Source organism: Pelodiscus sinensis, chromosome 18 (assembly GCF_049634645.1).
Source record: "Pelodiscus sinensis isolate JC-2024 chromosome 18, ASM4963464v1, whole genome shotgun sequence".
Taxonomy (NCBI): domain Eukaryota; kingdom Metazoa; phylum Chordata; order Testudines; family Trionychidae; genus Pelodiscus; species Pelodiscus sinensis.
Genome location: NC_134728.1, coordinates 22,813,729 through 22,826,837, shown reverse-complemented (window position 1 = coordinate 22,826,837; position 13,109 = coordinate 22,813,729). Strand labels below are relative to the sequence as shown.

Genomic DNA, 13,109 nt, shown 5'->3' with positions numbered 1-13,109 from the left:
CAGACTAGGGAGACGCGGAGCGGCTTTTCTCAGCAGACACCTCAGCTTGAGAATAAAGGACTGAGGGAAGTGAGGTGTGGGAGAATAAAACTGAGCTCTGGAGAAATGTTTGGCTAGAGTTTCCCCTACAATATGTACCAGTTCCGACTTACATGCAAATTCAACTTAAGAACAAACCTACAGTCCCTATCTTGTACGTAACCCGGGGACTGCCTGTAGTAGGAAGTCAGTGCTTTTGCAGAAATTCAAGCGGCCAGTGTAGACAGCTGGCAAATGTTTCTGGAAAAGCGGCTGATTTTCTGGAAAAACTGGCCAGTCTAGACACAGCTTTTGCGCAAAACCATGCTGCCTGTCTACACTGGCGGGGAGTTCTTGCACAAGAACACTGACATTCTAATGTGTGAAATCAGTGCTTCTTGTGCAAGAACTATAATGTTCCCACTCAGGAATAAGCTCTCTTGCACAACAGTTCTTGCGCAAGAGGCCAGTGTAGACAGGCAACATGAATTTCTTGCGCAAGAAAGCCCAATGGCTAAAAAGGCCATCAGAGCTTTCTTGTGCAAGACAGCGTCTACACTGGCACAGATGCTCTTGAGCAAAAGCACATCTCTTGCGCAAAGGCACATGCCAGTGTAGACGCTCTCTTGCGCAAATACTTTAACACAAGAACTCTTGCGTTAAAAGTATTTGCGCAAAATCTTGCCAATGTAGACGTAGCCTGTGAGTCTAACAATAACATTGCTGGAGTTGGCAATGCTGGAGTGTAGTTCAGAGCCATCAGTACCCATCCGGGTAGATCAGTGGTTTTCAAACTTTTTTCCTTATGACCCAGTTGAAGAAAATTGTTGATGCTCGTGACCCAACATAATTTGACTAACATGTGGGCTGTAGCTGAGGATGGGCTTTGGGGTGCAGGAGGGGACACTGGCTTTGGGGGTATCAGGAGGGGCTTATCTTGAGTAGCTCCCGGTCAGCGGTGCAGCAGCAGTGCTAAGGCTTCCTGCCTGTCCTGGCACCCCAGACCATGGTGTGCCTCAGAAGCCACCAGCAGCAGGTTCTAAGCAATGGGAGTGTGGTGCTAGAGCTCAGGGGAGGCAGTGCATGGAGCCTTGTATGCTTCTCCCCTACCTAGAAGCTGGGCTTGTTGCCGGCCACTTCTGGGGGACAGTGAAGTCTGCGATCTCAGGACAGGCAGGAAGCTGCATTAGCACCTGCACTGCTCACCCGATCCCCCTGCAGCAAGGAGACCCAGTGCCCAACATTCCACAGCCCAGTACTGGGTCGGGACCCGTAGTTTGAAAATCCCTGGTGTAATCAAAGCTCTGGGCCCTTCTGCATTGTTCTGATTTTTGTGGCCTCTGGGCCTACATACCACATGATGGATGTAGAATTGTGTGTTATCTGTGTAACAAGCAGGCTGTAGGGAAGAACTAAACGGGGCCTGCTTGCTAAGAGCAAAATCCCAGGCTGAGTCTAACATGGGACATGGGCTATGACACCCCTCCAGGTAGGGTTGTCAGGGAGCCAGAATAGTTGGGAACAGACCCAACGGTAACAGGATCAGACCCCTAAAGAAAAAAAGGAGTGGACCAAAATAAAGTTCTGTTGCCAGTTAGGGTGCGTCTACACTACACCCGGAGCTCGAAATAAGCTATGTAATTTGAGCGATGCCAATTGCGTAGCTTATTTGGAGATAATTTTGAAAGAGAACGCTATTCCGAAACGTCCCTTACTCCTCATGGAACGAGGTTTATAGGGACATCGGAATAGTGAGCCTGTTACAGTTTGAAATAATGGGCTTGTTCAAAAGATACGGCATAACTATTTCGGAATACCGGAAGTATCCTGAAATAGCTCCTCAATGTAGATGTAGCCTCATGGTTCCATAGCCAGTGCTCACCAGGCCCTGTTGCTCCACTGAAAGGAGACACGGGTCACATCACTGCGTCCCAGTGCACACTCTCATTCCAGCCTGTTTCCATAGAGTGAGCAAAAAAATGTTGAGAGGGTGGGAGGGAGAGTTTATTCCTGATCCTTTACTTTGCTCCACTGAAGAGCCCTTCTCCTTGCCAAGCTGCATTATACACCATCCCCTCCAGAGCCCAATAAAGCTTCCCAGCGTATCTGTCACATGAAGCTTTACAGTTTCGAAAAGATGCCATCCAGCTCCACCGCCAGGCCCTGGGCTCGATGCAGGAATCACTAGGTGGAATTCTCTGGCCTGGGATACACGGGGTCAGACTCAAAATCATGGTGAGTTCTGGCTTTGAAGTCTACGAATTAGCAAGAGGGGGAGCCACTCCAAGTCTGCAAAAGGCACCCCAGGCTGTGCTGGGCGGGGCAGTAAGTGACTGAACCAGGGAGCCAAACTCAGACCCGGCAGCATGCTCAGTTTCCACTCATTCGCCAGGCTGTCCCCCGGTGTTCCCTGTACGCTGAGTGTTTGGGCGGCCACCCAGGAGAGAGTCAGATGCCACCCAGCCAATCTTCAGTGCACAGCTGTCCACAGCCAGCGGTATGTGTTTCTGGCCAAGGGTGCCATTTCAGGAGAGTGGAGGGGAGGGGGTATTAGGAAGCGAGGGGAAACAACACGGCTTTTGTGCATGCCTCTCCTGGTTCGTGAGGGGAGGAGAAGAGAATTATTTCACAAAATCTGTGTTGATTCCCCTCTCTCCCCGATAGTTAGGGGAATGGGAAGAAAAGCCATCAGCATCCTGGTACACATGGCTGCAATAGAATAGCAGCAAGACTTACTCCTGGGGAATTCTGCACCAAAAAACATAAACATTCTACATACAATATTTTAAAATTTTGCAAGATTCCAGATATTTTATTTGTCAAAATAATACAATGTAATCACTCTGGTTTCAATTATTTTGGTAATGTATTTAAATGACAGTACAATGGATGGATAATGGGAGTGGGGAACATTAGAGGAAATCCTTAGTCCACCTTGCCTAACTAATGTATGTAGTTTTGACCTTTTATTTCTAGTTATCAGCCAGCAAATATATGCATCCATATCAGTGCTACATCACAGGCAACTAATGAGCAAGTGAGGGCTGGGGAGTCAAACTCACAGTTTATATTTGCTACTGACAATCTCCAGAAAGATCAGTATTTTGATAGGAAATTATTTCAGTCTGAACAATTAGACCAATTCTAATCACAATGCACCATAAGCATTTAGAAGGCCATACTCTTTGCACCAGGCTGGCAATGTCAAGGAGCCTTAAAACTTTTACTTCTGCTTTATTCTCTTGGGGGAATTCACAAAGACAATGGGAAAAATTCACTGAGCTGGCAAGATGTTATATTCTGCTCCGCCTAAGGGAAAGAGCTTGTCCTATGCCCAGCTCCTCAGAAACACCCCGAAGCTGTGCCCCTCCATGTTAACTGCAGAGCCCCATTGATTTACATCTCTCCTGACTGATCCAGGTGCTTGAACCAACTGCCAGGAAGGAGTGCCCGATCACTCTTGCCACTTCCCTTTGCTTTCTCACCAGAAGTAATTTTTCTATAGGAGAGCAAACAAATCTGCAAGGGACATGAATTCTGCACCTGCACAGTGATGCAGAATTCCCCTAGAAGTAAAGGCTGCAGCAGAGGCTAGCTGTGCCAGGGACAATCCTATCTGAGCCCAGGTCTACACTAAAGGGGAAGGTCGAATCAAGATACGCAACTCCAACTACGTTAATTATGTAGCTGGAGTCAACATACCATGTTTCAAACTTTCCTGCTGTCCCCACAGCGGGAGGCTGAAGGGAGCAAACGTTCCCATTAATCTTCCCTTATTCCTTGCAGGAGCAGGAGTACTGTCTGCATAGCGGAGTGCCCTTTGAGTTCGAATTAGCAGGTCTTCACTGTGCCTGCGAACTCGAACTCCAGGAGATCGATTGTGGCAGCATCGCTCTCCCCTGGAGTGAAGACATGTTCTGAGGCTCTAAGTATGTACTCAGGACAGCTAACTGGTCTCACTGCCACAGGCACACCTTGATTCTTAGGTCGGTCTCCTCACATTGGAAATTACATCTCCAGCTTGAAGTGTAAATGTACCATGAGACAGCTCCCACGCCATTAAAATTCCATGCATTTGGAAAGGGTGTGACACTAAAGAGAGCCTGTTAATTCATGATAAAGTCATATATACAGGAGGCCCCTGTGTGACACAATCCGTTCCTGGGGAAGTGTTGCAAGTCGGGGGCATCGTAACTTGCACCCTCATTTACAATAGGTGCTGTGCACTGTCGTAAATGCGGGCCAAGGATGTAAGTTGGGGGTTTTCAGCCCCTTCCGCACTTACAAAACTGGTTGCAAGTGCAGGGGGTTGGAATTTGGGCAGTCACATATCTGGGGCCTCCTGTATCCCCAGGCCACCTGCCTGTAGCATCATTGTTTTGTGGCTGGTTGTTGTATTTAAATGCTTTTTATAGGCATCCTCAAGTTGCACCAGCCCCAGGAATGTTCTTCCTTTTGCACTGGCAGATCCCTGCATTGTGTGTGATTCTATTTGTCCACAGGAACTGCGGGCACTGAGCACACGGTATCCTATCTGAGCTGTCTGCCAGTGCAAAATCAAGCCCTGTGCATACAAAGGAGGGAACAGAGACACAAAGGGGAGGCTGGCTGGAAATTTGGGCTTCCGTAGCAGGGCTGCCAATGTTGGTTGGACGTGTTCCTAGAGGTTTCATCACATGCGTTGGCATACTCTTTAATTCAAGATTAACCTTTAATTCCTGCAGACTCCAGGACCATCCTACAGCCATAGCATTCCGCTTTTTGACCCTATTACTAGACTGAAGGCCTGAGGGACCTCGCGGCTGGGAAATCACTGAGAGAGACCTCAGGGGCTTTCACAGAATCTGCTGCCTGCACCCTATTGGGTTACTGTGATTCAGAGTGTTCACTTTGGATGAAGAGAGAGTTTCCACGCTCCTGTTTGCTTTCCTTGCCTCAGATTCTCACGTCCCATAACTTCCTTTCCAGGCTGACTCATGGATGCAGATAAAATGGGTCTGTCTGCAAAACAGGAGCAAAGTCCATTAGCCTGCTAGCGGGGAGGGAGCCTCGTGCTAAGGCGCAGGAACGCTGAGGGGAAACAGCTCGCTGGTTTTGTCTCTCGCACTAGGAAACAAGAACAGCCGTGAGGGTCATGGGTGGAGTAGCCAGACACCTTGGAGGTTTTGACTTAGATGAGTGAGCTCTGATGAGCGCTGACGTGTATTGAAGAAACATTTTCCTCCACTTCCTTGACAACTATCTGTAGTGATCGGTCCTTTCTTCAGAAGGCTCAGCAGAGAGGCCAGGCCCTGGGTAGGCCAGGGAGACTCAGCTCCTTTCTCACCCTTAGTGGCTGTTCCTCCAGGCCAGGGGTGAAGCATATTGGTGGGAAGCGATGGGAACCTGCCCCGTCACTGCTTGAGGCAGCCCTGGCATTGAGACACATCAGCCTGTCATTCTTAGCTCTGGGGAAGGAGCAGGGGGAGGGAACGGAAAGTACACACACACACACACACAGATGGCATGGACTGAAATTCCCTGGCGCCACTGGGCCCTTATTCACATTGGCTTGAGTCGGTGCAGCCCTTCCCTCTTGTGTGGGATGCCTGCAGAAAGCGGCTCTCTGGCCTCTTTTTCCAGGCTGTTGCGTGGCTGAATGGATGTGAATGTCACTCTCTCGGCTGAGGTCAACCTTGCTGGCACAGGAACAGCGCAGGCTGCATTGCTAGACAGCACATGCTGCTGGGCTGCTTTCCTCTGGTGTCCTCTCATGTCTACCTTTTCTCCTCCCCTCCCCCCTTACGTGGCATTTCTCCAAGAGTTTGGGTCCCTATTTGTCCTTGGAAAAAGAATATGAAAGGTCATCGTGAGTAAAGGTTTGGCAGCATCATTTCTAGAGAAGGGGGCATTTTTCTCCCTACCCCAATTCTACCCCCACTCCTAATGTGACAGATCAACAACACTGCCTCGGTATATGGACTATGCACTAGTCTAGTGGCTCCTTATCAGACAGTTCATGTCCTGGAGCTACTTGGCTGGTCACTCGAGTTTCATGAGCCTGAATTCTAGGGGCTGAACCCCAGAGAAACAATTTTTGCATTTGCAGAGGCAACACAGGGTCGTTCTTGCTACAAAAAAGCTGAAAACTAAATCAGAAGACGGTGGGTTTTTAAAGAAAAAAATATAAGAAATACTTTGGTATTCCGCAGTACTGCACCAAAACACCAATACTGAGCCCTTATAGCACTCCAACACACTTCAGTGTGTTGAAGTACTGTATACACTTCAGCTGCTCTCTCCTCATCTCCTCCTCATGAAGGGGGTATTCATGTCCCTGGGGAGACTGAGGCACGCAGGCGTCAAGAGGGATTAGAAGTCGGCTGCGTTTGTCTCCGAGGCCACAGTTTTCTCTTCACTGAGTGCAATTTCCTAGTCATGATGGAAGGACTCTTCAGTACAGCAGCATGTTGTAGTCAGGTTACAGGAGAGTCTGCTTCTCTCTTTTGAATCAGGTTTTGTGAGGAGGGGCTGACACCACCATGGATTTCTTGTCTCCTTTTTTAATCTTGCTTGTATTGAGTTGGATGATGGTTTTAAAGATATTTAGGCACCAAGCAAGCATCTAGGTGCCTAAATCCCATTGAAATCTATTGGAGCTAGGCACTGTTGTAAATTCCACCAGATGTCAATCTGTGTCCCACCAGGAGTCTATCCACAGCGTCCTAGAAGGCGCAAGTTGCTCTCAGTTAGCTGAGCTAGCTATGGCCTCACCTATAGCATGCCTGTGATTCAGGGCTGGAAGGAAGGATGGCTGCATGGCGCTAAGGTAAAGGATGCAGCAGGGAGCCTGGTGAATGGAGAACAGCCCCTTTAAGGGAATCACGTTCACCTGGCCTGTGGGCTCTGCAGGTTCATATAAGCTTCACCTGGGGCACTAGGACTGTTTGGGCAAGAAGTAGGTTTGCTGCGGGTGGAGGTGGTTGCTGCTGGGTTTGCTGCTATTCTACACTGCTAGCTTAAGTGTCTCTAACATGGGCAGGGGGTGACCATTATATACCTCTATGCAGCTGCAGGGGATTTTGTTCCTTGCAGCCTGGCTGGGTGATATGTTACCCCCCAGTGCAGATAAAACTCCTTCCATTTGTGTTAACAGCTTCTGAGTGCTCACCCCAGGGCTCCCAAACTTTGCCTGCCTGGTGCCAAAGGAGCCCAGGGTGTTGGGTTCATTGCTCTTGGGGTGGTAGTTAATAGTCACAGGAGAACTTGAATGCTCTGGGTAGACTGGGCAGGAAGCTGAGGTCTCCAGGTGCCTCTGATTTCAGACATTGGACATGGGCAGGAGCGTTCGGAAGGGAAATCCCAGTGCAATATATTCCCACCCCTTTCTCCCCATTCTAGCTGGGCTCTTAAACTGGGCCCATCAGCTCCAAAAAGATGAGACTTCCTCTGCTCCTGTCCAGGCCCGGCCAAAGAGTTCGTGGGGCCCAAGGCGGCATGCTGAGGGTGGGCCCAGAGGGTGGATGCAACGGTGCAGGCGAAGCCCCAGGGAGTGGGGCCAGGGAAGGAACTGCCCCCACCCCTCCATTCTGATGTGGGGGCCAGATCAGGAAGCTCCCCACTTACCCGCAAGCCCCAGGTGAGTTTTGCTTGGGCCATAGGAGCCAGCCCAGGGAGCAGCAACAGCCAGAGCCGAGGGCCAGGAGCAGCAAGGGGAAGGAGGCACCCCCCAGGCTGCAGGAGCAGACAGGAGGGAGTGTGGGGAGAGTGGTCTCTGGCAGGGCTTTAAACCCAAGCCCGGACCCCCATTGGGCAGCATGGAAGTGGCCGGGGACAGTCACCACTGCAAGTGTTGCTGCTAGTGATCCATAGCCAAGCACCCCTCAACAGGAGGGCAGTTTCAGTGCCTGAGGTGTTTCTTGTGAGCCTGAATTAGCCACCTGACTCACACCAAAGCGCTGTCAATTGCAGTGTGGGGCCCTGAAGCAACTGCCTTGCTCACCTTGCCCTAAGGCAGGGCCTGCTCCTGTCCATAATAACAGCTAGTGGCTGGAACAAACCATTCTCTACAGGGGACAAGATCCTCATAGCATTTAGCCTGCCTCTCTTGATCGCCATTGTAGCCCAGGGCCCATAGAACCATTTCCACTGGCCCCTTGTATCTTACTGCAGACTCATCATGTCAGCGAGGCTTCTCCAACTGGGTTCTGTCAGAGACCTCCTGGAATGACGCCATCTGTCTTTTAACACTAAGGAAATGGACTAACAAAAAGTCCTTGCTGCTCTTGCCTGTTCTCCTTTTCCTTTGGTAACTGTAGCAGAGGAAAAAAGAGTAAACCACAATGGTCCTGCAGCACCTTAGAGAGTAACAAAAATATGTAAATAGTATCATGAGCTTTCATGGGCACAGCCCACTTCTTCAGATGACAAATATTAGTGAGAGTCCCATTGGTTATTTTCATTGACAGTTATTCTGGGAATAAAAGGGTAGAATTCAGAGTAGCCTAACAATTCTTTCCAACGCACCTACACTGTGAGCAGAAGGACAGATGGCCTTGCGATTAAGGGATAGGCGTGTGGGTCATGAGAACTGAGTTCTACTGCTAGGCCTGCTGCATACTTCCTGTGTGCCTCAGTTTCCCCATGTGTAAAATGTGGCTGATAATACTGGACTTGTGTGAGGCTTCATTAATTAATGTTTGAGATGTGAGAAGATACTATATTAACACCAGAGAATGCATGTAAATAAGATGCTTGATACAAATTGCCCTTTTCCAATCATCCCCAGAACAGAGTTTTCATCAGAAACACAGATTAGCTTTTGCTTCTGTAGAATCAAAACCACAGATGTTGACATATTTTTGGCTTAGCACAATTTTAAACTGAGAAGGATTTCATCTTCCAAAAGCATTTTGCACGCCATTTTATCAGTTTTCCAGATCCCTCATCGACAGGGAAATAATCAGGAAACTCAGAGTGCAGCTTCCCCCAAAGAATGACTGTAAAAAATGTCAGTTTCTTGCTCCTCAGAACTGCTGTGTGTGTATGTATGTATGCACCTGCTTTTCTGACAAACATGAGTGTTTTCATTTTTTATTCCGGCTAGCTTTGCTGAGCTTTGATACACAAGACAGGCAACTGGATTCTATTCCTTCATGTGCATTGTCAGCAAAATTGTTTACTGAGTTGCAGTCAGTCACACTTGGGCAAAGCCACAGAAGACAATGGGGGCAGAGGTGTCACTGAGGGGCTTTATTTATTGCACAACCTTTCTGACTAGTAGTAGTACTGAGAGAGAGAGCCCAAAACTGCATGAAATTCTACAGTCCGTTTTCTGCAGAGGGTGGACAGAACTGCCTGGCCCCTGGGCGAGGTGGGGGAGGGGCAGCTCCACACTACCAGAAGGGGCGGGGCTGGAGTGGAGGTTAGTCTCCCCTGTCAACCCTTCAGCGGTGCTGGGTCACCAGCAGCGATTTAAAGGGTCCCAGGTTCTGGCTGCCACTGCCCCCTTGTCCCATCCCCCCACTGGCGGGCCTGTAATTAGATTATCATAGAGGTCTGGACTTAAAATCTGTGAATTTTGATTTTGAGGCCAAAAGGGTCAGGTAGACAATTTTGTGTCAACGTTTATTTGCCCCGGATAATTGGCTCTTTGCTTTAATGGAAATTTTTCACAGAAACTGTTTATTTTCCTTGAAAAGTTCAGGTTTTTTCCTTTTTGTTGGAAAGCCGAAGAACCAAAGTATTTTGAGTTTGGGTTTTTCCTACATTTTAGGCCAAAATGGTTTGGTTTCTGGTTGCCAGAAACTTTTTTTAAAAGTGGACTTTGATTTTTTTTTAAATAAAAAATCAGCATTTTCCTCAAGGAAAAATATCCGTTGCTGACCAGCTCTTGAGCCCAAGTATAGTTTGCAGTCAGGAAAAAATATATCTTTACCAATAAATACATCATATTTAATCTAAGTACCACTGAGAAATTTATTCCCTTCATAACTCATGGAATCTATGTACATCCTATGACCTCACCTTTCTCCCTCTGCCATGCTGCCCATGAAATGACCAAGAGGAGGCTGCTGGCTGGATGTTCTCTGTATGGTGTCTGTGTCTTTGGAACGGATTTCATCCCACACACCCTCTTCACACGTGCACACGCGTGTGCATACGTGTGTGCACTTGGCATGGAATAGTGCCAGTTTGTCACCCTAAGGTGCATGCTGTTAGACCCAAATGCACCCCCAGGGAGGGAGTGGGCTGAAGGTTGGAAGCACTTGATTGCTGTGTCTTCTGCAAAGGGGTTTGCTTTATTGGCTTTAATGTGTCCATCTATGGAATGCATAGTCCAGTTTGACCTTACTGTGAAAGTAAAATATAAAAAGGGTAACCAGATAGGGTTGCCAGGTGGTTTAACAAAAAATACCAACCCCTGCCCCCAAAAAAATATCAGGAAAAAATTCTGTTGTGAAAAAAAGGGGGGAGATCAAAGTTGTTAAGAAAAAAAAGGGGGGGCCCATGCTCCTCACTCCCCTGCCCCCGCCAAATGTGGCAGGGGAAAATTGTCCTCGCCGGGCTTCCGTCTGAGGGAAACAGGAAATACCGGACATTTCTGCGGTTTTTTACCAGACGGAGGACCCAAATCATAGAATCATAGAATACTAGGACTGGAAAGGACCTCGAGAGGTCATCGAGTCCAGTCCCCTCCCCTCATGGCAGGACCAAATACTGTCTAGACCATAACGGAATATAATGGAAAGTCCGGGTGAAAACTGGACACCTGGCAACCTTATGCCCAGACCATGAGATGAGCTCTTTTTATCTAGGTTATAAATCTAAATCATTAGTATTTTCTGTTATGGTTCATATCACCAGTGTGCCTTGGAGTATTATGATGGGGCTGATTACAGGCGCTGGGATGCACAGACTGGTTTATTATTGTAGGGTTGGTGGGCTGTGCACTCTGACTGGAGGAAGTTATAGTTCATGCTCACCCTCCTGCTACTAGGCAAAGCTGCAGACAGAAGCCTGGGAGCAGGCCAAGAAAACAGAGGAAAGGAAGTACAGCAGCTAACAGAGATTGAACCTACCCTTCTGTCTGCAGCGAACTGCATTGACTTTGTCATGACATACTTCCCAACCAGGTTGCAGGATGTACAGAAGAGCTTTTCACCAGCCGAAATGCTAGATCGGGGCTCCGCTCCGTGTTCTTCCTGCAGCAGAGAGATGACAGCAGTAAGAGTGAAAGCATTTGCTACATTCCTTATACTGATATCTCGGAGGCCCTCCACTCTTACAGGGCAAACAAGGCCCACGCAGTTGTTTAATACATCCTGCTTTATCTCTGATATGTGTAGCCTATGGAGACTGCAAGTCCCCAGTAGGCAGCATTTCATCCTGAGTGGCCTCTAGGCCCTGCATGTTGGGACCCGCAGTCTGCATGAGTGGCATCTCCCTAGGAAAGAGAAGGACAGCTAACTCCCAGTCAGTTGCTCAATTTGGACCCTCATCTGGATCAATGGCTGCTCCAGTTGCAACATTAAAGAACCTGCTATATTAAGAAAGCAATACTGAGACTCAGAAAGCCGTAGAATATTTAGCTAGCCTATTTCCCCCGCTCAGAACAAGGATCTTTGAGTAGACATCTTGGTGAAGATAGCTGTAGTTTTATGTTTCGTGAATTGTTCTATGGGGAAGTATTGTTCAGTGAAGGATACAAGTAGCTTTGAGCTATTTAAGGCTGAGGATAATATTTCAGTATTTTTCAAATTGGTCAGGTATGCTTAGTCCCAATGCTTAGTCCCAATGCTTTCTGAGATTCAGGGCCATATGCAGAATAAACCGCTGTATAGGGCACCTGAAAATTTGGGGCACCACTGGGTCTTAATGGCCACCCACTTGCTTCTTCCCAGCCCTGTTCTGTGGCTCTACTTCCTCCAGAGAGGATCTAGTTAACTTAAAAGTGAAACAGGCTGTTAGATCTATTAGCAGAACATTGAACCTGTGAAATGGGTAATGAAGCCATTAAGCAGACATTTGCCAACCCCAGGTCTATACCATCCGTTTCTGAATTTACCGTGTTAGTCAACAGGACCAGAGATTAAAATTTGTTTTAAAAATATTTCATTAGTGTGTGGCTGAAGAATATAAAATCACAGCTCTAAAAAAATCATCCTCCTCTGCCAGCCCCAGCTGCCATCAGGAATATGGGCACTAATTTAATAGTAGGGCCCAATAAATCCTAAGGACGGCCCTGCTCAGCTTGTTAAACTTCAGTGAACTTTGACAACAACTCCTTGCTCTTTAAGCATTCCATACAAAGAAGATGCTTTTCTCCCAGACAAGATGGTCTGGGCCTTGCTCTTAATGCCAGAAGGAAGGAGAGAATGTGCTGTTTATCTAGCTATCTAGCATGGGTATTTCCAAAGTGTCAGTCACTTCAGTATCTGGGTGTTGGTACAATTCAGTGAAAATTCCAGTGCATCTCACAAATTGGATGTCCGAGAACTGAGATTAGAACACAAAGTAATTTCAAAGTTATTAGATTTTATCTTTAAAAAAAAATACAGCGACATGCTTTAGAACAGTAATGGTACATTTCCTGCATCTGGTAGTTGCTCAATTGTTTGTACTGTATTTGCTACTTACAGAGCAGCCGTGAGGTGCATGCTTATTACTATCAGCAAAAACCCTTTCCTAACAGCTGTGTCTAGACTGGCTTCTTTTTCTGGAAAATCAGCCGCGGAAAAGCGCGTCTAGTTTGGCCACAGACGCGTTTCCGCAAAAAGTGCTTTTGTGGAAAAGCATCCGTGCCAATCTAGACGCTCTGTTCCGAAAATGCTTTTAACAGAAAACTTTTCCGTTAAAAGCATTTCCGGAAAATCATGCCAGTCTAGACGTAGCCCAGGAGTTTACAGTCTAAATTGCATGGATATGATGCACATAAAAGAGGATATGCAAAGGGTGATCAGTGCGGCTTCCAGTTAGCCTCTGTAGCCAACTCTGTTTGTATGGGGGAAGAGGTATGGGCAGGGGAAGGAGGAGAAGGGGAGTAGGTAGAGCAGAATGTTACAGTAGAGTTATGGGAGGGGGAAAAGATGTAGGGTATGTCTACACTGAAG

The 13,109-nt window shown here is 47.7% G+C and overlaps 1 protein-coding gene across 2 annotated transcripts in view; it reads left to right on the top strand.

The window, feature by feature from the left end:
- The window catches only part of JPH2 (junctophilin 2), a 74,676-nt gene that overhangs the window by 30,484 nt on the left and 31,083 nt on the right, over positions 1-13,109 (top strand). The gene's annotated exons all lie outside the window — the stretch shown is intronic.